At 46.1% G+C, this 18,388-nt stretch overlaps 1 long non-coding RNA gene across 1 annotated transcript in view; it reads right to left on the bottom strand.

Moving 5' to 3' along the window:
- LOC141977841 (uncharacterized) overlaps positions 1–18,145 on the bottom strand; it is a 146,737-nt gene extending 128,592 nt beyond the window's left edge. Inside the window, exon 1 of the long non-coding RNA XR_012636292.1 lies at positions 18,108–18,145. This is a non-coding gene — a long non-coding RNA (uncharacterized LOC141977841). The remainder of the gene's footprint in view (positions 1–18,107) is intronic.
- Positions 18,146–18,388: the final 243 nt, after the last annotated feature.

Genomic DNA, 18,388 nt, shown 5'->3' with positions numbered 1-18,388 from the left:
CTGCTCAAAGCAGAGTAGGTAACTTAATCCCTGTGCAGGAGAGTGCAAAAAGTAGACCACACTGACCACCTAAGCAGTGCCCAGTGCATTGTGGGATTGCATCAAGAGGATGACTGATCTCCTCCAACTCCCTGCCTCTCACTACATGGGCTGATGTGCATGGATATACAACTGCATGCATTTGTTTGTCTAAAGACTCTGATAAAGACAATAGGCCAAATCTTCAATTGGTGTAAATCAGCATAACTCCTCTGATGCCAGTGGGGTTATGCCAGATTTATACCAACTGAGTTTCTGGCCCATTGCCTAAAACAAGAGAAGAATATTTTGGGAGAGTCACTGAGGTCAAAATTCTGATTTTGCTTACAGTGGGTTTATCCCCATGTGACTCTATTGACTTCAGTGGAGTTACTTCTGATTGACACTAGTGTAAGAGATGAATCGGGACCACATAGTCATTCAGTGGGATAAATGACTCCATCAATGCCAGAGAAATGAATAATTAGGTTCTTTCCCAACGGCTTGTAAAGGAAACGAGGAAGTGGGGTGACTAGAAATCTCACCCCTAGTTCTGCCCAGTAGAATGACAAAGAATAGGGAAAGCCCCTGAAGCTATAGGGCCAGGTTTTGATCTCAGTTACACCAGTGTAAACCCTGAGAAATTCCACTGACAACAATAGAGTTATTCCGAATTTACACCTATGAAATCCAAGAGCAGAATCAGGGTTGTACACTGAGAGAGCCAAAAAAGGAATAACTGTCAAAGCCCTTCACACTTTGGAGTGTTCTTGGATCTGAACCAAAATGCTCAGTTTGTCTCTTCTTCAGAACCAAAACCCTCCTATATATTTGCCCATCTCCAGTAGCATCTCCGCCTGTCTGCTGCTGCGCAATGACATCGTTACGTCAGCCCGTTTGGATGTTTGTATTTATGAGCGGTAGTGTGACCTAATGAGTAGGGCAGAGACATGGGTTCTAGTTCCAGCTATGCCATTAACTCCTGTGTAAGCCACACCCCTTCTCTGTTCTTCGGTGTCTCCATCTATAAAATGGGAACAACAACTTACTGCAATTATGTTTACTTGTAGTTATATTATTCAGCCACTAGATTTCTCTGTGTGCAGTATTGAATTCCATGCAGGGGCTGGTCGCTGGTAAATAAAGCCATACTGAGTTGGAACTCAAGCTGCGTGGACACTCATTTGTCTATGTCTGTAGTTGTAGCTGTTTTTGTTCAATAAATGTCCTGTTTAAGCAAAACTGTGATTCCATGGTTCTATAAATCACGCCGCTTACCTTTCCTTTGTAAAGTGCTTTAAGGTCTATGGATGACAAAATCGATGTTATATTATATACCCGTGTGTGTGCCTGCATGCTGGCTCCTGTATATATCAGTCAGAATAAATTATGGAGAAACAGGGTGAGGGAACGTTGCTTTTTATAAAAGCACCACTTTTCATTTACAATGGGAGTTTCGCTTGTTAGAAGTCAAACTGCACATCCGACACTTGCTAATTGCACTTTTTGGCATCAAAGGCCCTAGCCAAAGGGATGAATATATAAAATTGCTAGGAAGGAAACATTTACTTCTTGAATTCCGAGTGAAAACTGAGCTAATACAAACTCTTTTGATAATAAAAGCAGCAGAAACATATATCTGATCCCCTCAGTTAGCTTTTTCAAATAAGAATTCTCTTATGGGGCCAGGTAGACTGTTCTAGGTGACTGAAATTACACAGGAAAATCATGTCCCTGCTTCCTTCTATAATTGTCTCTTGTTCTCTCAACTTCTTTTCTGGATAACTCATTCACTAGCATTTGTGTGCAGTCTCTGCTCTCTCCTTTTTCTCAGATCATCTTGCCAGAGGGGCCATCAAAACTTCAATAAGGCAACCCATTGTGCACAAATCCATTCATATTCAACATACATCCCAGTACTAACTCCTAATAGCACCATTCTTCTGTATTGTTAGTTCAGAACCAAGTTCTTCCCAGCAACGTTGGGGCATCTGTATTATTTCATAAATTACATGTCATAGTCCGGGCACCTCCTTTTTAAACAGCAAAACCTCGGTCATTCCTCACTCCTCAGTCCCTCTTGGGTAGGGAGATAGAAGACAGAGTCATGCATTGTTAACCCCCACTTTCCTGTGGCTGCTGGTGATTTATTATGAGCAACCAGGCATGACGACAGCAAGGCAAGGAATAAGACGCATCTTCACTCCATCCGGCTCAGGACTGTTTAATAAGCCATTTGCAGGGGAAAGGGAGTGGAAAACGGCGAGAAAGTGGATGTTAGATTTCTCTGTGCCTTGGTTTTAAAACAAGAAAAATGTGTCCAAAGCAACCCACCAACTTGGAAATGCAGTGCGTCCAGCAAGCACAGAATGCCTCACTTCAGAATCTACAGGACAGATTCTGCTTTCAATTTCAGCAGCGCGATCCAACTCGCATTGGATTAAATTTCAATTACCCCATGATGTTTGCAATAGAATAGATTTACACTGGTAGAAGTAAGAGTAAAATCTGGCCCGTAACATGCAAGGAGAATGCCCAGTTGGTTATGAATTTTCACCAGTTTTTCGCCGGTGGTGTTTTGCTTGGCTCTCTTTCACTTGCTTGTTTTCTTTTCGTCATGAGAAAAAGTTAGTAGTTTTTTTTTTAATTAAAAATTATAACTACAGGAAACTTTGTAGCATTTTGCAAAAACAACTGTGAAATTTATGGAATGAAAACAAAGTTGAATGAGACTGGAAAGAAAAGGGATTGGAAATTTATATCAAGTTTATCCAAAGTTACCATAATTAATTATAGAGACAAGGTAGGTGAGGTAATATGTTTCATTGGAGCAACTTCTGTTGGTGAGAGAGACACGCTTTTGAGCCACACAGAGCTCTTCTTCAGCTCTAAAATCCTGGGACTGACACAGCTACAACTACACTGCCTACTGTGACAGGGTTGGGCCAGATGGCTATAGGACAGTAACAGAAGGCAGATATATTAGCCCCAGGCTAAGTAGGTCCCTTTTCCCTGGGTAAGGTAACAGGGAAGGTTCCAGAACAATCAGGAACCTTCTGGAGACAATTAAGACAGGCTGATTAGAACACCTGCAGCCAATCAAGAAGCTGCTAGAATCAATTAAGGCAGACTAATCAGGGCACCTGGGTTTTAAAAAGGAGCTCACTTCAGTTTGTGGTGTGTGTGTGAGGAGCTGGGAGCAAGAGGCACTAGGAGCTGAGAGTGAGAACGTGGACTGTTGGAGGACTGAGGAGTACAAGCATTATCAGACACCAGGAGGAAGGTCCTATGGTGAGGATAAAGAAGGTGTTGGGAGGAGGCCATGGGGAAGTAGCCCAGGGAGTTGTAGCCGTCTCACAGCTGTTCCAGGAGGCACTCTAGACAGCTGCATTCCACAGGGCCCTGGGCTGTTACCCGGAGTAGAGGGTGGGCCTGGGTTCCCCCCAAATCCTCCCAACTCCTGGTCAGACACGGGAGGAGTCGACCTGGACTGTGAATTCAGAAAAACGGCCAAGCTGAGGGCTGCCGTGAGCTCCAAGGCGAGCAAATCCGCCAATAAGCACAAGACCCACCAAGGTAGAGCAGGAACTTTGTCACACTACATAATTAATTATAACAAACATATTGTAAGGGATATTCAATCTCAGGCTTCAGGCCTTAAGCCAGTCTCTAACTATTAAAGAGATCAGGAATTAAAGAAGACCTAATGCGAGGGACAGATTATCTCACATCTGCCTCCCGTGAGGTTCTTACACACCTTCACCCAAAGCATCTGGTGCTTTTCAGTTCAAAATGGTTCTTTGTTTTGAAATTTTAATTAATTTATACTAAAAAATCTAAAAAAAAAAGACAGGGACAGGAAAATGGGCTACTAGACCTTGGGTCTGATCCAGGCTGACAATTCCTGTGCTTCTAGCCAAGACTTTATTTGTTATTGGTTGAAAGCGTTTTTGTGATCTTCCAGCAAGACGTGTTACACAGGTACAGAACAGTCATGCTGCACCACAAAACTTTACATTGGACCCAGCCGATGTGTTCTGCCTGGCTGTGAAAATCTCACCCAGCTGAATATATTGGTTGATCCAGATCTGAGCCCGACCGATACAAGAAACATTCCCAGTATGTACAGTGGGAAGGCATCTTTGCTGGCCATGGCAACAGGCACAGCCCTGCTGGGCTAAAATCTAGGCTAGGGGAAGCAGGTGAGACCCCCTTAGGAGTCTTTGAAACCAGTTCAGCAGTGGTGTAAATTACCAGGCCCACTGAGACAGATTCAGCCTTGTGCAGCTTGTGTCTCTCCCCAGCTATTTAGAAGCTGCAGGGGCCAGTATGGGACACTGTAGAGGTACAGAATGGCCAAGAGGCAGGTCTGCCCTCTGCCACACCCCCTCTCGCACCTGACCCATACCCAGTCGTATGAGAGTGATAAACGGGTGCACCTTGCATAAGATGGACATTTGGGGAATTTGCAACATGAACATGTCATTTGCACCATCTCTTGGGCCTTGGGCCTTCATGACTGTTAGAGCTGGTCAGGAAATGGGTTTCCCATCCCATGAGAATTTGAGATTTCCAAAAAAATGCCCCATCCCAAATCGGGACAAAGAGTCAGAATCTCAAAAATTTTCTCAAACTGTTAATGTGAACGACAATTGGGAATCAGGTCAATCAAAATGTTTCATTTCAATAATTCCTAAACATTTTGGGTTTGATTTCATTTTTTTTCTATTTTTTTAGTATAAATTAATTAAAATTTCAAAGCAAAGAACCATTTTGAACTGAAAAGCAAAACTTTTCTTTCTGAAAATATAAAAATGGGACATGTCAACAATTTTAAAAAAAAATTTCAACTTTGTTTCAAATAGGGAAATTCGTTGAAACTGACTCTTTCCTGCGAACAGTTTCAGTTTAAACTAAATCAGCATTTTCCAACAAAATACATTCTGCTGGAAAATTCCCAACCAGTTCTACTGACTATGACTCAGCCTTCCATGAGAGATACACCTAGGAAAGTTTGTCCCATGTGGCCCTAGTACCCATTCCATATAGAAAACAACCTACTACTGATTCCCCCGCCCCAAAGGAATGACTCCTTTAGCTCACATAGCAGAGGTCTGTGCTGCAGTGCAGAAAGCCCAATGCTCAAACCCTGCTGATAAGCTGTGGTGAGAATGCTACGTTCCCATTTTACTCCAAACTGGATATGGCCCATAGGGCCAAATCCTGCCCTGAATTATGGCACTTTGAAGTCTGTGCAATTCCACGGGGTATAAATTAGGGCAGAATTTGGCCCATAATGGGAATGCATTCTGGTGGATTTGAGTTTTCCATGGGCTAATGCACATCCCAATAGGATCAAGGATCTTCAGGCTATTGGCTGAAGTCGAGAGACTGGCATGAATGACTCCAGCTCTACTTGTTAAGATTTAATTAGATACTGACAGCTGTGGATCTGGTCCCACTTGAGACTGCTGAAGCTGCTACAAGATGTTAACTCCTGACACATAACAGCCTATGGAAAAGCTTTGCTCTCTCACTGCTGCCTAAATTGGAGAGGGAGGCGGGGGAGAGAAAGGGATTTGCAAAGAGAGCCAGAAAAAACAAGCAGAACAGAGAGCTCAGGGTAACTTGGATGGCTGAGAGCTCACTAAAAGAAAATGGCTTCTCAGCATTGAGCAAACCTGACAGGGAATAAGATCTAAATCTCTTTTTCTCCACACTTTAACTACTGCCTAAGCCATGAGAATTACAGAGACAAGTCTGCCTTCCCTTCAACAGGCAACAATATTGACCCAAGCCCAGACTCCACTGTGGATACAGATCGGAACTAAAATTTGCATGTGACCCAGTTAAGATGAGCGGGGTTTTATCAAAGAGGTCCCACCTGGACTGCTTCCCTGTTCTGCTTTACAAATTAGCTGTGGGCTTGTGAGCTCTGAAATCCTGGGTCTGATTTTGCTGCTGAACATAGATCCGCGAATCTACAGATGCTCTCACCCATACGTGAATGATAATGTCACAGATGGGCAGATAGCCAAGCATGTCTGTGACCATACCTATGCTTGCTTGGGGCATGCTATCATGTGCACAGATCGTGTTTATATGTTTGTGGGGACATGCCTACCAAAAGCCAGTTGCACAATCAACATTCACACCCACACATACATTTGCACACACTAGTACTCACTTAAGTACATGGTCACATGCACACTGACCAAGGCGAACTTGCACACATGTGCACACACACCCCCAACATGCTCAAGGTATGTTTGTCCACACGTGGAGAAATGCTCACGGGCGTGCACAAACACACACACTAACGCCCACGCACAAGCACAGATGCGGCTGCCGATCAGCACCGGCACACTCTGACACGCTCCACAATATTTTGACATTAACATGGCAAGCTTTAAAGGCAGTGTAAGATTTTGAACTCCACTGATATCAGAAAAGCTGCAGCCACTGACCTCAGATCTGGCCCCCAGTGCTTTGCCCATCTGCTTTCACTCAAAGATCTTAGAGCATTTAAACCTCACATCAGTCTTCTGAGGTAGGTTCATGCTACTGTCTCCATCTTGCAGCAGAGACTAGGGGGGAAAGTTTGCCTGTCTTCTGGCACCATACACACAATATACTGTGACAGAATGAAAGGGAAACCCAGCATACTTCAACCATGGCTCTTCTCTGTTGCAGAACCATGTGGCAATTCCACCACCACCTGAGCTGATGGAGAATCTCTATTAGTAGATCAGGGCTTATGACACACAGCAGAGCAGTTCTGATTCCATTCAACAGAGGGCAGTGATGCCACTCAGACACTAGCCAGTTCATTACAGCATTAAAAGCCAAATTCTTTTCTCATTTTCCCTTGTTACCACCCCCCGACCCTTACACTCCAGTTTTTACAGCCTTACACATGTCCATGCATGGAACTGTGTTCTGTTTATCTTCCTTCTGCTCCTACCATTTGTGTCTCCCCACACAAGCCCTTTCCTCCAGAGACATGAATTCACATCTCTTCCAGATGAGAAGGGATGTTCTTCTGAGCAGGGACAGCATCTTGCTCTGTGTATGTACAGCACCTTGCACAATGAGGCCCCAGTTCTGATAGGGGCCTCAGAGCTCAAGAGTAGTAAGTCATGACTCCTTCAGGGCCCAGCTCCGCACAGTATACATGCAGGTCAGAACTCCACAGAGCTAATTTTATACTAGTCCCTTCAGAGGCCGAGTACATGGCTTGGTCACATGGAGGAATTTTCACCTGAAATGCCCCCTCAGTACCTGCTCCACTGCAGGGCTCAGGCTGCTGCTGCACATGCTATGAAGGGGACTCAGAGTCAAGTGTGGGCTAGCTGACACCTACCCTGATGCCCGCCAGCCAGATCCAAGCAAGGGAAGGAGCGAGTGGAAGGCTGGTCCTGGGAGCAGGGTCAGGAAGGAAACAGTGAGCAGCTTTGAAGCCAGGTTCAGGTGGGGGAAGGAGCTGGATTGACGGGGAAGGAAGAAGCAGAGACAGAGAGAGAGAGTGTGTGTCTCAGTCCTTCCGAGAAGGGAAGACTGGGAAGCAGGCACTGGGCAGGTAGGATTTCAACCCCAATGCTTATTTCTGGTACCTACCAATGCCAGGCAGGAGAGGTCGGAGTAGCGGGGAGACTCACTGGGCCTTCTCTGTCTAATTTCTGTTGAATGCACCGAATATTTGGGGGGGGGGGGGAAGTTGAGGGTGGAGGATAGAACAGGAACAGCCCAGGCAGCAGCTGAGCAAGCTTCCCATAGACTCTGGCATCTGCCCGCATGCCCCCTTGCACCTGACCCTGGGGGGATTCCCCACTGCTGACAAATGGATTGTTCTGTCTCAGCAGCTGTTTGGTCCTTGGAGAGGTCCGGCAACTTGCCCAAGGTCCATCAGTATATCAGTGGCAGAGCTAGGGAAAGAACCCAGTTCTCCTGGCATCCGACTAAGGCATTTAAGTCCACATGGTATAGCTCTGGTCCTTGACTGGGTGATGAACATTTTGGCTGGTGTAATGATGATGTACGGGAGTAGTGGTAAGAGACCAATCTTTATTTTCTGACCCCAGAGCTACAAAGGGTTCAAAGCTTATTTAAAAAAAAAAAAAAGTCTGTGTGGGGGGGAGAAAGAGTCACAAAAATTTGGCCGATCTTTTCCTCCTGTGGTTTCCTTTGAAATTTGAACTAAATGGAAAGCTCTACTTTAACCATTGCATGACAACAGGGCAGTAAACACTGGGTATGGATCCACCTGGGAGAACAACTGGCAACCAATAAACACCATGCGCCCAGGGTGAATCATCCTTCAAGGTCAACATCAGGAAACTGTCGAAATTTGTGGAAACGTTGCCACAGACAAACATCGGTCAGGGATGGTCTAGGTGGACTTGGGTTCTGCCTCAGCGCAGGTGGGGGTGGACGAGATGATAGAATCATAGATTAGGGTTGGAAGAGACCTCAGAAGGTCATCTAGTCCAACCCCCCGCTCAAAGCAGGACTAACACCAACTAAATCATCCCAGTCAAGGCTTTGTCAAGCCGGGCCTTAAAAACCTCTAAGGATGGAGATTCCACCGCCTCCCTAGGTAACCCATTCTGGTGCTTCGCCACCCTCCTAGTGAAATAGCGTTTCCGATATGATAGACCACTTTTTGTATCATTGCGATGTGTCCATACAGCACGTTGCACAACAGGGCCCTGATCTTGGCGAGGGTCTCTACATGCTACTACAGTGCAGACACCCAATAATCATCCCCCAGAAAGGAAAATGATGTTCTCCCTCTTCCCTGCCTCTCCTTAATGGTTTAATCAGGTCTCCCTCCAACCACTGAAGTGGTCCCAGGGGCCTCTCTCAACATCCACACTTTGTCCTTGCTGCGCTGCACGGTTTTGCCAGCTGCACAGGGGGGTGAGAGAAACAGAGGAGGATGCAGGGAAGGTCTGATGTTTCCTCATTGCTCCCAGGTTTCTGAATGTCTCCCTGAGTTACACCTATTGATGTCTGAGGGCAGCGAGGGGTTATGATTCACATACACACGCACAATCACAAAATCTACTGAGAGCATAAAAAAAAAAATACAGGCTTGTGTCTCTCTCAGTCTCTCATGTTAACAAGCATCACGCTCAATATCTTACCCAGCCGTGCGGCTCTGGGAAGTGGGCCCTTTCTCACCTCTGGAAGAGGTCAAAAGCTCAAGGTAAGTCTTGACAATTAGATTAATTTCCAAAGGGTGGCAGAGGCTGGCATCTCGCCCAATGCACAACCCTCGGCTTTCTCCTGAAAGCACTCATTTTTTTGATCTATAGATTATTATTTGGGGGCTTGTTTTCTTTTTTTTTTAAATCAAAATATATAAAAAAAAAATCAGTGTCTGTTTCCTCCAGCACAGCTTCACCCAGGAGAATTACGATGCTGAGCATTAATTAACCCTTGCCCTGCCCACTGCCGGGCTCAGCTCTCCCAGAATGCAAGCTGAACACTTCGGTCACAATAGTGTTTTACATTTCTATACAGCCTTTGATGGTAATCACACGGGGATCATCCCATCCATCGCTGAACTGCAGTTCCTGGTTTAGTGAGTAGGGCCAGATTTAGGGGCAGGAGACCCAGACAACAGCTTGGGGTGCTGGGCTTTGGGGAGGGAGGGTGCCGTTTTTGTTGTACAGACCCTAGTGTGCATATGTATCATTTTATATGACAGGGGTAAATCATGCATGCAAATTGCACATTAAAGTCATGAAATGGGCTACAAACAATAAAAAGAGCTGGAGTGCTAGGCCATGCTGTATCCATTAGGCCATACTGCCTCTCCTCTGTAAAGAGACAGCACTGTGTTGCCATGACCATAGAGGGGGGAATTCACTCCTGAGACTGCTGGACACAGATAGACCCTGTGGTTCTCTCGAGCTCCTAATGTCATCACACAAGGTCTCCCTAAGTCCCGGCCCGGACAAGGCAGTTGTGGCTACAGAATCAAGGACAGGACTCATTGGCACACCCCATTTCTAAACCGGGACACACTGGCAACACCATAGCCCTGTGCTATGCTGACTCATCGTCCCAGTCCTCTAACCTGGACTGAAATTGTGCGCTGGAGATTGCTCGGAAGGATGCACAAATTTAGCCAGGCCCTGACCAACAATATTAGAACTCGTAACTAATGTCACTGCTGCTGGTCCAACACCTCCCTGTGCTGCCGGGTAGAGCGTCCAGGCTAAAGGGGCCAGGTTCACAACGATCTGATCCCCCAGTCTGAGCTCCAGAGATCTGGTCCTCCCTCTGCTGCAAGGCCTTTGCAGCACTGTGCTGTTGTCTTCCTCTGACAACAGCAATAACACCCTGGTTTCCATGGCACTACTCCAAATGGACTTGCGTCTGGCAGCTGATTGGCTGTTGCCCGCAGGCCTCGACCCCCGTGCCAGGGAGTAAATCATTAGAACTTTTTCTTTAAAAAAAAACAGAGAGAGAGAGAGAGAGAGAAAAGGGAGAAAGGAAGGAAAAAAATTAAACACACACCTTTCTGCTTCCCAGCCTCCAAGCCGGAGATGCAGGATGTTAATTATTAGTCCCGTGGCAAGGTCATAAACCGCCGAAGAGCAACAATCGACCTCAGCTGCAGCGTGCAAAGGCTCGGCTCTGTGTGTGGATCGCGAAGGGCATCGAATGCTTTTTGTTAATAAAACTGAAATGCAGCTGTGCTGAAACCTGCAGGCCTTGGGGCCTTGGCCATTGACAGCATCTTTGTAGGCTCCACTCATCTGAAGCATTGGATTGGAAAGACCTAGGCTACCTGCCAAATGTAGATTCAAACCCTGCTGGGGTCAAGCCGGCCCTTCATCTTTTTGATAGACGGGGGGGGGGTTAAAATATACCATGGAGACTTTAAAAATAGAGCCTGTCAAAATAATTGATGGAATAGTTTTCTGTCAGAAAAATTCAATTTCAGCCGAATGAAAACGGCGAGTGGGGAATGTGAGGATTCCGACAACATTTTCGATGGGAAACGTTGACACTCCGCTTTCACTTTCTCGTTGCATTTCAGTAATGTCGGAACATTTCACTTCAGCTGCATATTGTATGTAAATATTCGTATTTATTGATCTATTTACGATTATATTTTAATATAAAAGCCTCACCAAAAGGTTTCGCCGTTACTAAAACAACCCAAGTTGTTCCAAATCAACATTTTTCGGAACTTTCATCCCGCTGGAAATTGGAAAACTCCTGTTTGGAATGGATTTTTTTCTGTTTACTTTCAGGATTTCCCAGGGAATAGAAATTTTGGTTTCTGACCAGCTCTGCTTAAAACCCAAATCTTTTCTGGCATTAAAACTCTTCTGCAAAACCCTTGAATGGGGCCAGGATTTCACCCCACATTTCCCCAGGGGTGCTCGACCCCTGCTCTGCCCTAGGCCCCACCCCCACTCCACCCCTTCCACCAAGACCCGGCCTCTTCTCACCCCTGCCACGCCTCTTCCTGCCCCGACCCGCCCCCTCCCCTGAGCACTCCCTGCCCGTGCTTGGCCTCTCCTGCCCCTGCTCCTCCTGCTCTCCCCCAGTGCCTAATTCACATGGCTGAACAGCTGATCGCTGGTGGATGGGAGGCGCTGTGGGCGAGAGAAGGAGGAGCTGATCTGAGGGGCCGCCGACAGGTGCTGAACATCCACTGTTTTTTTTCCATGGGTGCTCCAGCCCCGGAGCACCCACAGAGTCGGTGCCTATGGAACAGGAATCTTCTCTACAAGATGTAGTGGGCCTGACTGGTGACTGGGGCCTCTATGCCCTGTCTGCAGTGTTACAGAGGGCCCGTAGCACCAGTCTAGTTAAGGTTCAGACTAGCTCACTATTAACAGCCAGTTTTGTTAAGTGCTCTGAAATCCACATGCATACTTAGATTGCCTTGAAAACAGCTGTGCATCATCAGGGTGTGGGGGAGGGTTGGTTGTCCAAATTGGGGGTCATTAGAGCAAGGGGTTCCCAAGAAACTGCCCCCACCAAACGTGAAATCAACATTTCCTGGTACTTCTAGCTTGCTTCCTTCCCCACCGCATCATATATCTGAGGCTCAAACTATTGCACAAGAGCAACAACAGGGCTAACCCAAGCCCCACAACAAACCTGGCTCCACAAAGCTGTTGTGCGGTTTGTTTGTTTATTTGTTTTTGGTATGGGGCACTATCGGGAGCTATTTGGAGCTGGGATTTTGATTCAGCCTCATCCCTGGTGTTAAACAGACCTGTGCAAAAATGTTTGCATCAGACCTCATAGTAATGTACATTGCTACAAAACTTATGATTTTTCTCTGTACTGCATCTTTAAATTCCTAAGGAGCCTGTCTGTGTGTCAGCAGAAGTCAGCCTGGAGTTGATGCAGCATATTTCAGAGGAGACACAAACACTGCGCTCTCCCATCAAAACTTTGGTCTCTCATTTGCCAATGACAAGCAAAAGGAAAAATACACATTAGATTCCCATTAGCACAATAGCTTCCCCAACATTTAAAAAAAATGAGCCAAGCTACACCAGAACAATCCTAGTGAGAGAAAAAAAAAAAACACGCGGCCTTAATTGACATATGGATGAAACCTTAAAACCGCCTTAACTGACATATGGATGAAATAAAACCCATCCAGGAAAAGCCACACATGCTTTTCTTCATTTGCAAATGATCTTTCAACTCAACCTTCCTGCATTGATTATGGAACACAAGCCTTTTGGTTCCTGTAACCCAGAAATAAAAAAGCAATGGCATAAAATCTAAATATTGGGGGAAGTTACATCTACCGTCCATTAAGACTTTATACAACAGAAAATCTTTCCTATTTATCAGACACTGTCTTGCCAACCCCCAAAGTAAAAAAAAAAACAACAAATTAAAATAAATAAATAAACCATGAATCAGGCCTCAAGAAATCACAAAACTGACCCCCAAAATCATGAGATTTTAAAATAAAGATGAAATCATGTTTTTGATCTGTCTTCTGATGTTTGAATACCCCAAATCTGTGTAAGATAATGGCAGCATTGCCAACTCTTATAATTTAATATCATAATGAATTTTAGAATAGAATCCAACTGTCACAAGTCTGATTCGCCAGCTGGTGAAAATCAGTGTCACTCCATTGACTTCATGCAGCGAGGCAGATTTACATCATCTGAGGATCACAACCACGTATGTTTTTCTCTCATGCAAAATGTTGATGGTGGAGGAACACAGACTGTCAGAAACTCTGCTATTTCAAATGCATTTATATTTCCCCCAGCATAAGAAAAATTCCACATGCAACAGACATTTTATACCTTTTGTTTAGGTGAGCAGGGAGCGAACACTAAGCTAAATGTTTCCCCAAGAAGCTTGGCTGGATCTTAATCTGCCCTGATCACATTATCCAAAAAGCATAGATCCCAAAAATTGTAGTTCCTCTGCGTCTCTTCCTCCCCATCATCAAACTTCTCTTTAGTCCCATCTCCACCTTCCGCATCCTCAGAGAGACGCTTTTCCTCACTGTTCTTCTTAGTCCATGCCCGTCCTCTGGATTTATCTCTGGGTCCTGATCTTCAAGAGGCAACTCCCAGTTACACAATGGTGTGACACTCTGTACCTCAAAGTAGCATCATGGGGCCCCCATATTCACCATAGTGATACAATTATGATATATTTTTGTGTGGTATCATTTTAAATGTCTTGATCTGCTGAACATTTATATCCTGTTGGATTTTATGTACTATCATTGTATGTGAAGTTATGAAGTATTGCTATAGGTTACTGAAATGCGTTGTGAATTTGGGAACACCCACAACCAGCCTTTCAGTTACAACAATAGCCAGCCAGTGTTAAAGGCTCATCAAGACCCATTAAGAAATGAATCCACTATCCCAGAGACTCCTTAGAGAAAGCACGTAGACAATAGAGACTGCTTGACCAATGGGGACTGCCTGATCCCCTCGTCACAGCCAGGATCTTTCCAGCAAGCGGGAAGAAAGTATAAGGGGAAGTGATATCATCACTTGGCCGCCCCCCACCTCAGCTCAACATCTGGAAGAACGTCTGGAAGACAAAGACATTGAACTGGGGAAGTTTGGTCTCAGGCTGGAAGTGTTAGGGGGGAGTCCCAGCCTGTGTATTGAGGAACTGTGACCTGCTTGTACCATCTGTCAGGGTGAGACATTGTTTGATTCAACTCTTGCTTAGACTAAAGTTTAAGATTTAGAATGCATGTTTGCTTTTCATTTTCTTAAGGTTACTAGCGCTGACCTTTATGCCTACCACTTATAATCACTTAAAATCTCTCTTTCTGTAGTTAATAAATCTGTTTTCTAATTTACCTAAAACAGTGTGTTTTGACTGAAGTGCCGGGGAAATCTCAGCTCAATTTACAAAGGCCAGTGCAGGTCCCCTTCATGGCAAGAGAGGGGCGAACTAAGTAATGAACTCACACTGGCCAGGCTTCTGACCAGGGCAAGACGGTACAGTTCTAGGGTGCAAGGCTGGGGGGAACTGCCTGGAGTCTCCCTATTGATGGTTCATGAGCTGCTGGGAGATCATTCATGTAACACAGCTGGATGTGTCCCTGCCTGTGGATGTCTGTGTAAGTGCAGAGCCTGTCGGAGGGTTGTAGTTTGACACCAGCATCACAGTGTGAGAGGCAACTCAGCAGTCCCACAGTCCAGATTGCAGCCCGGGGACCCCGTCACAAATGGGCAGTAGGTTCTCTAGCAGACTGGGCATGGAGCCCTGTGTCTATGCACATAGCGTAATAGGCATGAGAACGAGGGAGAATCTTCATCTTGCCTTCTCCTTCCTACTGAGCCATGCAGCTCAAGCTGCTATCACAGGTGTCACCTCAGTCAAATATCCCAACAATCCATATTTCAGGACAGGAGGCATGAAGAACGCAGGTTGTGCTTTAAACATTACCTAGAATCCAGGTGGCAAACTGCATGACTGAAGGCATCTGCTGTGATAACAACAAAGAGGATGAATAGGTTGTCCGACCGTGGGACGCAGGAAGCCTGCAGAGAGGCCAGGTGCTGAGAGCTACTGGAGACTTCTCTCTACAAAGCTGGGCGGAGCTATGGAGGCTGATGTGGGACAAACACAAAGTTATCAGCCCATCGGAATGGAATCGACATGACGTTCCTGGAGCCTTTCCAGAGGGTGATAGCAGCAGGAGGGTGACTATGCTCAGTCGCTTGGAGCTTTTGTGATAGTTTCCTTCCATCTCTAGGCTGGTCTGGCGGCTCCTTGGGTTCCACCTTCTCACTCTCACTAGTTGTCCCCAGCTGCTAAACAACTTTCCCACACTACCTCCCCAGATCTATGTAACATCACCCAGTGACTGCTACACTTCTCCAGGACTGAGACTGCAACATCACTGCTAAACTGCCTTGCAGTGTTTTCTCCTCCCCTCTGTTCCATCTTCCTTGGGCTCAGCTCTGCCCAGTGCCCCCCCACTGCAGTCGGGGGGAGTCAGTTGTGTCCTTCAGGGGCACGACCGATGCCTTTCTGTGAACAGTTCTCCCTCTGCAAACTGCAATTCATCTCGCTGTGTGAAGACACCTGGAAAACCCCACACAGCCCAAATGCCCTGCAAGGCTCATCCTCACCCATCCAGGAGGGGATATATCAGCCCAGATTGTGTTATAAGGGTGGGTCACTGTGTTGGTACAGGATTGGGGATGGGTCATGGCTATGTTTCTACTGTGTGGCATATTTGCCCTAGAGTGCACTAGGCTGAGAGGAAACTCTGTTCATGTTTAGGGGATACTGTGTCAAAGTATGGCCTGGAAGAGGCTTCCCCTCACCGTACTGCTCGAGAGTAGACTGCCTTAGAGAGGATATTGCCACAGGAACAGATGGAGGGTGGCCTACCTCTGCAACAGATTTCTTCTGTGACCTTGAGCGAGTCACTCAACCTTTCCGGGTCTCATTTCCAACCTGGGAGGGTGGGGGTGGGAATGATAATATTTCCTCCCCACCACCTTGGTTTAGCTTGATTGTAAGCTCTTCAGGGCATGGCTGGTCTCTCTCCATATGTAAGTAAAGCAATTTGCACAATAAGTCCTTAACCTCATTTTCGGGGAGATGGGGCAGTCTAGGAACCACTGTAATACAAAATGATCAATAGACTCCCAAGAGATTAGGTGTCACAGAATCATAGAATATCAGGGTTGGAAGGGACCTCAGGAGGTCATCCAGTCCAACCCCCTGCTCAAAGCAGGACCGATCCCCAATTAAATCATCCCAGCCAGGGCTTTGTCAAGCCTGACCTTAAAAACTTCTAAGGAAGGAGATTCCACCACCTCCCTAGGTAACGCATTCCAGTGTTTCACCACCCTCCTAGTGAAAAAGTTTTTCCTCATATCCAGCCTAAACCTCCCCCACTGCAACTTGAGACCATTACTCCTTGTTCTGTCATCTGCTACCACTGAGAACAGTCTAGATCCATCCTCTTTGGAACCCCCTTTCAGGTAGTTGAAAGCAGCTATCAAATCCCCCCTCATTCTTCTCTTCCGCAGACTAAACAATCCCAGTTCCCTCAGCCTCTCCTCATAAGTCATGTGTTCCAGTCCCCTAATCATTTTTGTTGCCCTCCGCTGGACTCTTTCCAATTTTTCCACATCCTTCTTGTAGTGTGGGGCCCAAAACTGGACACAGTACTCCAGATGAGGCCTCACCAATGTCGAATAGAGGGGAACGATCACGTCCCTCGATCTGCTGGCAATGCCCCTACTTATACATCCCAAAATGCCATTGGCCTTCTTGGCAACAAGGGCACACTGTTGACTCATATCCAGCTTCTCGTCCCCTAGGTCCTTTTCTGCAGAACTGCTGCCGAGCCATTCGGTCCCTAGTCTGTAGCGGTGCATGGGATTCTTCCGTCCTAAGTGCAGGACTCTGCACTTGTCCTTGTTGAACCTCATCAGATTTCTTTTGGCCCAATCCTCCAATTCGTCTAATTTGCCCTCTGTATCCTATCCCTACCCTTCAGCGTATCTACCTCTCCTCCCAGTTTAGTGTCATCTGCAAACTTGCTGAGGGTGCAATCCACACCATCCTCCAGATCATTGATGAAGATATTGAAAAAACCGGCCCCAGGACCGACCCTTGGGGTACTCCACTTCATATCAGCTGCCAACTAGACATGGAGCCATTGATCACTACCCGTTGAGCCCGACAATCTAGCCAACTTTCTAGCCACCTTATAGTCCATTCATCCAGCCCATACTTCTTTAACTTGCTGGCAACAATACTGTGGGAGACCATGTCAAAAGCTTTGCTGAAGTCAAGGAACAACACGTCCACTGCTTTCCTCTCATCCACAGAGCCAGTTATCTCGTCATAGAAGGCAATTAGATTAGTCAGGCATGACTTGCCCTTGGTGAATCCATGTTGACTGTTCCTGATCACTTTCCTCTCCTCTAAGTGCTTCAGAATTGATTCCTTGAGGACCTGCTCCATGATTTTTCCAGGGACTGAGGTGAGGCTGACTGGCCTGTAGTTCCCAGGATCCTCCTTCTTCCCTTTTTTAAAGATGGGCACTACATTAGCCTTTTTCCAGTCGTCCGGGACTTCCCCCGATCGCCATGAGTTTTCAAAGTTAATGGCCAAAGGCTCTGCATTCATATCTGCCAACTCCTTTAGCACTCTCGGATGCAGCGCATCCGGCCCCATGGACTTGTGCTCGTCCAGCTTTTCTAAATAGTCCCGAACCACTTCTTTCTCCACAGAGGGCTGGTCATCTCCTCCCCATGCTGTGCTGCCCAGTGCAGCAGTCTGGGAGCTGACCTTGTTCGTGAAGACAGAGGTTTACATTACAGCACAGGTTTGTGAGTGCCTTCTAATTCATCACATATTCTAGTCTAGAGAACAGTTTATTAAAAGACACTTTTGAATTGCGTATGTTTTATATTATACCGAGGTTATTTCACATGAGTTTCTATGATAGCACCATTGTTAAAACTCCCCTAGCTACGTATCGGAACCTGCACTGTATTTCAGAGCGGTGCCTAATACGATGCACTAGGGAAATTCAGTGTAACTGGAGAAACATCTGCTCCAGCTGAACTTAAACTTACCTTCTTTGCAAAGTCACGTTATTCAAAGGTCCTCACACTTTTCAGTCTTTGGCGGGGTGATGTAATCGGTGAGCTGGAATGCTGTATTAAATAGAAAACAGATCATCACTCTCAAAACACCTAATCAAGGATTGATCTTGTATTGTCTCTCCACCTAAAAATTATATTGCTCTGTGCCATGCAAGACAGACACCAGCAGATGTCTCACCCCCAGGGTAAAGTCCACCCCCTGGAGAGGATCAGGATAGGCCAACAAATTAAAGTCCCACTTAAACCTTATT

This window comes from Natator depressus, chromosome 25 (genome assembly GCF_965152275.1).
Source record: "Natator depressus isolate rNatDep1 chromosome 25, rNatDep2.hap1, whole genome shotgun sequence".
Classification (NCBI taxonomy): domain Eukaryota; kingdom Metazoa; phylum Chordata; order Testudines; family Cheloniidae; genus Natator; species Natator depressus.
This window is presented reverse-complemented; position numbering and strand designations above follow the sequence as displayed.